The sequence below is a fragment of the Chrysoperla carnea genome, chromosome X (assembly GCF_905475395.1).
Source record: "Chrysoperla carnea chromosome X, inChrCarn1.1, whole genome shotgun sequence".
In the NCBI taxonomy this organism is placed as follows: Eukaryota; Metazoa; Arthropoda; class Insecta; order Neuroptera; family Chrysopidae; genus Chrysoperla; species Chrysoperla carnea.
In genome coordinates, this window is record NC_058342.1 from 22,154,183 (window position 1) to 22,160,209 (window position 6,027).

The following is a 6,027-nucleotide window of genomic DNA, read 5'->3' on the forward strand; positions in this document are numbered from 1 at the left end:
CGTACTGAAACGTACTGATAACGATTTGAGCCTTCGTTTCGGCTCTTTTCAAATAAACATTTGTTCGAAAAAGCATAGCAAAACTAAAACTGAAAGTCATTGAGGCTCAAATATATAAGGTTCGTAAAAATGTAGCAAGCAACATTTTTTTACATAAAATCACCTAATTAGTTCATTTCCGGTTGTCCGTCCGTCCGTCTGTGGACACGATAACTCAAAAACGAAAAAAGATATCATGCTGAAATTTTTACAGCGTACTCAGGACGTAAAAAGTGAGGTCGAGTTCGTAAATGAGCAACATAGGTCAATTGGGTCTTGACCTATGGGTCCGTAAGACCCATTTTGTAAACCGTTAGAGATAGAACAAAAGTTTAAATGTGAAATATGTTCCTTATCAAAAAATAAACAACTTTTGTTTGAAACATTTTTTCGTAAACATCACTGTCAAAGTTGGCAACTTTATATACACCCCACGTACTATAACATAATTTTTCTAAACTTTGCTTTCCTTAATGTTATATCGATTATATCGAAACGCTAAATTTATGTAATCTTGACAATTCCGCGCGTAGTTGGCAAATTCGAAGTTGAGTTAGTAGAGTTACGATTAACACATGTCTGTCCAAATCAAAGTAACAATATGTAGTTTTTTTTAAACCAATCGCGCGAATTGAAGTTAAGTTTTAGGTGGCCCACTTTTGAATTGGATAAATGGATTTAATTTTGATAAAACAAAATAAATAGTACAATGAATAAATCTTCAATAATTGACCTGGAACTTTTTACATTTCAATCAATTTGTCTTAAAATTTATTTAAAATATTGAAGGATTTTTTGCAAATTTTTACGAGTGATTGTTTGAAACATATTATCAATAAATGAAAATATATTTTGATTTAAAATAATTTTTTATAAGAAAAAGGTTCGTCTACTATAAGATAAGTCAATATTTAACAATCCAATCAATCAGTTACAATTCTTCAGTTGACTGTTCAATCGAAATTAGCTTATATATACATGTTTTTAAAATAGACTAAACATCTGGCAATTTATTAGTAGCTTTTGTGAACACCTGACAAGTCAAATGAAACTAGAATTTAATGTTACTGTTTAGATAGCACAAGAAATGATATTCATCGCTGATGGCAGTGATGGAAGGATATATATGGATTGAACAATACTAGGGATTTCAATAAAAGTTAAAAATCACAAAAAATTCTAAGGGCATCGGACTTTTTATTATTATTTTATCGTTCAAAGTTGGCTGAAAAAATAATGAATCATATAGATTATCTTTTTCAATTGAATATTTCTATATCAAAAAAACTAGAGAATGTGATAAAAAAAACTATCTAAAATATTTAGACAATTTTGTAGTTTATAATTATACCATAAAATATAAGGTTGTCGATGATATAACAACAAAATTTTAATTTAATAATGAGTTCATCGAAAATCCATCATTTGATGAACAGAGCGATATCTATATTATCAAATTTATAAGCAGCACTTGTACACAATATATTATATATTTTTGTATCTGCGTGGTATTGTAAAGCTTATAAAACACATTATTGGACTACAAAGCATGGATTTGGTTTATATGTATGAACCGCGCAATACACCAAAACTTTTTTACTATACTGTAGGGAAACAAACACCTTAATCTTTTTTTGTGAAAAAAATATATTGTGTGTTCCGTTTTTGTGCCAAAAAAGTAAAATTTTTGGAAAAAATTGCACAATTTTCGGAATACGTTGCAGAATTCGTGTAATCTGACATTGGATTCGCATTCAGCTGCCAAAAATTTAATTATGACAAAATTTTTTGCGCGATTTTGTTGAGTTAGCTCTACACTACAAATAAAAATTATGTACATATTAAAAATCTAATTTTTTTGAGGGATAAAAATCATAAAAATCGTTTCTTTTCTTCAAATTTTACGATATTTCTTACTCGAAAATGAATTTTATACTAGCTGGGCGGTTGCCGGTTCGAACGGCAGCGGCAGTGTGAACAAAATAGTTAAAGGGGCGGTAAATTGATCATATTGTCGCCGCTTGGATAAGAACAAAGTAAACGGCTCCACCCACATCATAAATTAAATCGTATATATTCGATGTAGTTTAAAAATAAATAAAGATTAAAAAAAATGTGGATGGCCACTGTTATAGACGTGGTCTGAGAAACGGAGGTTAAACCCCATTATTTAAAGATAACATTTAAGATTTATCATCCTTCTATGTTGAATTATTGAATTAAGCCGCCTACAATGGAAATAACTCGATCGAACGTCATTAATGTAATTTTAAATTCTTTTAGCGGAAATTACAATCATAGGAAAAAAAACTATCAATTGAGGTTTTCTTCTTTTCCTCTTTAGTACTAAATCATAAAAACATATCCACAATGTTATAATGAATGTTATTTGTTTATTTTTAGAATAAAAAGACGTTTTACTGTAAATTGAATAAAGAATATTTATAATTAATAAATCTATTTATTAAATTTTTGCTTCTTAATCAAATGAAACATAAATAAACACACAGAAATACTTTTAAATATGTCGCAATCACATTAAATTTACACAAAGTGGTTCTCAAAAAATTTTCATTACGTCTTTTTTTAGCCCCCGAATTAAAAAAAGGGACGTTATAAGTTTGACCGCTATGTGTGTGTGTGTGTCTGTGGCGTCGTAGCGCCTAAACGGATGAACCGATTTTAATTTTTTTTGAGTTCATATGAAAGGTAATTTAACAGAGAGTGTTCTTAGCTATGTTTCAAGTGCGAGCTTAGAGTTCCGTTCTTGAAAAAACTTATAATAAATTGGCGATGATTTTCAAAATCGATTCAATTTGGAAAAGGCATGACATATATAATTTTAACATATAAAAAATTACTATCGAAATTAATTGGTCAAATAAACGTGAAATGGTATAATAATTAGGTAATTTAAAACAATAATTCAAAAGAACGAACTCAACTCAAATATTTCAATTTCAATTAAAATATTTCCAAAAATTTGTCACACATAAAGGTTGGTTCTCTAAATATCCTTTTCAGCTCATCTGATGTCCTTGACCATCACTATGATAATGATTTAAGGAGTGTTATACGCTTAAAGTGTTTATCTGTGCGGCTATGTGCCCCTAAACGGTCGAACCGCCTTAATTGAGAACATTTTATAGCTAAGTTTCCAAAAATCGGTTTACAAGGAATAATGTTGATGAAAAATAAGAATACAATTTTTTGATATCTGCCTTGGTTTTCGAAATATCGAAAACTGAATAATTTACAAAAATTTTCAATTTTTGATATTTAAAAAATTACTCCATGCAGATATCGAAAAATTTTATTCATACTTTTCGTCTTATATCGTCAATTTACAGCCAAATTATTATAATAAACAAGAAATATGTTTATTAGGTCCATAAAGATCGCACTCAAACTGACGGCTTGTTTGATCTCTAGCGGCGTATCGTTTATCTTTACACTTATTGATTCAACAAAAAGGCACACCTTTCTCTTAATAAATAATCTTTGTTTTATGCACACAAAAATTGCAATGAAAGGAAGTAATTCGCACCGTGCGTGAGTTTTATTGGAGGCATTTCCATGGTAACGATACACTACATTAATTATAGAATTGAATGGATGCATATATAATTTTATGCATTGAATTTATGACTTACATTGAAAATTTAATATTGTCTCACAAATTTAAATAAATAATTATGATAATTTACAATTGAAAAATAATATTTGTGCAATTTGATTTCTTATTTTCACAATTTTAATGCATCAAGTTTAATTAATTAGTGTTTTTCAATAATTTTAATTTGACATTTTCTATAACATTAACATGTAAAGAATTGCAAATTAGTCATAACAGCCACTTTTATCGCTAAAATTTTTCACTGGAAGCGCTGGCATCGATTTTATTTCTCTACCATGACTACGCACACAACGAATAGGTATTTATAGAAATTTTTTCGTGTTAAATAAAAAATCACAATTCATTTGCAAAAATATACATATTTTAACGTAACAATTGCATTTTTAATATATTTATGTGAAATTTCAAAGTTAGCACCTTTTTCATTAAAATTCCATGCTTAAATAAAAAAAAAAAGTGTTTTAACACTTTATCAAGAAATTATCACTTAGCCATAGAAATACTAGATAAGAAATCTGAATATTCGCTAATTGTGAACAAAATATGTCGAAATATATTTTTAGAGGAAACTGGGTACAAAATTTAAAGTGAATAGCACAAGAATGATAATAAAAAGTTTGAAATCAGGAAGAGAAGACACACCTTACGGCCAGTATTATTCAGTTATCGATATTGATCGGATAATCCAAGGAATTGGAGCAAAAATCGGAATTTATTTTGAAATGTCCAAGAGATCTCCTTTATTATCTTTAATAATATTTATATTATACTAGCAGCCAAACCCGGCGTTCCACGGGTTAAAATACATCGCATGTTTAATGGTAAAAATAATATTTAAGGATCCATTTTTTAACGTAAATATTATAGATTTCTATCTTAGATATTGAGAGACTTGGACCCACTGGATTTTGGTTTATATATCGTCGAATATCAAAATTTCTAGTATCAGAACACTCTAGAATATTTAGGTGTATATCACTTTCAAAGTTAAACATTTCCAAAAATTTAATTTGATTAATATGCTTTCCATTTATTCTCGATTTGGTTTCTTTTTAGATCTCGCTGACTCAACTCACCCAGAAAGCCTCCTTTTATACCCTGAAGTTGTTCTAGAGGCTTCTGATTAACAGAATGTTCAACAGAAGGATTATATTCTATTCTATTAACTTTTATTGTCCTTTTTCTTGTTAGAAAATCGTTTAATTTAATAAAATTTATATCCAGACAGAATATTTTAATATAAATTACTTACTTTTAACAATAAAAACCTTGAAAAAATACTAAACTTGGTTGAAATTAAAAGATTTAAATTTTGGAAGAAGGTCCGGAAAGTTCGTGGCCAGTTCTGGCTTGATAGTTCTACTGGTCGTCGAGAGATGAAATTTATAGAATTTTCTAGAAAATTTCGAATCGATTTTGACCGTTACACACATTTTGGAACTTTCTAGATCATTCCAGAAATTTGTTCTGATAATTTCCGAAAGTTCACATGAATAAGAAAAGGACAGATATATATTTGTTCACATTTTTGCCAGCCACTTCCACCCACAGCAAACAAACTCCCTTACTTTCTCCAGGAGACCAAGGGGTATTTACCACCCCAACGAGAAGTTGATTGGAGTTGGTGGTCATAGAGAAAACCCTGCCTTCACGTACTAACACTAGCATTTTATATATATATTAGATTAATTGTTAATTTTTTGACTAGTTATATATAGCCAGTGACTGAACTACCAGTGTTCACCGTGTGTCATGGAACACGGGCCCCGCGGCTTCCCACGTGGAACTATACACTGTACAAAATCCTGTATACATCTCCTTTGTAGGAATGCACTCAATATATTTGGCTAATTTTCGAATAACTGTGCCGTGCCCATCACTTTTTTATAGCTGGATTCGCGCCTGTTTATGCGGTTCAACAAATGTTTCTTCAATCTAAAAGCCAAAATTTTGTCATTGCCACGTAATTGTTGAAAAAGAAAGTTGAATGTCAAATCAGCCGTGCACAAATTGGCGTCAGAACGACAAAGTGCTGATAATTAAACTGGCGCCAAGACTTCGATTACCTCATTTTACACCCTGTATAATACAGGGTATAAAAATAAGGGAGATCCCTTATTTGGCTCTTACGATAAGAAACATATTGATACCCTACACTAGACTATATACTAATAATACTTATGTATTACAATGAATTAATTATTAAATGCTTAAATGTAATATTCATAATAATATGCGCATAACATGTGCATTCATATCGAGAGTTTCGTGCCATAAGGGTATATCTGACAAAACACAACTTTTAAGGACAGTTAATTGAATTTTTACTTGTTCAAACACTATATTAGGCA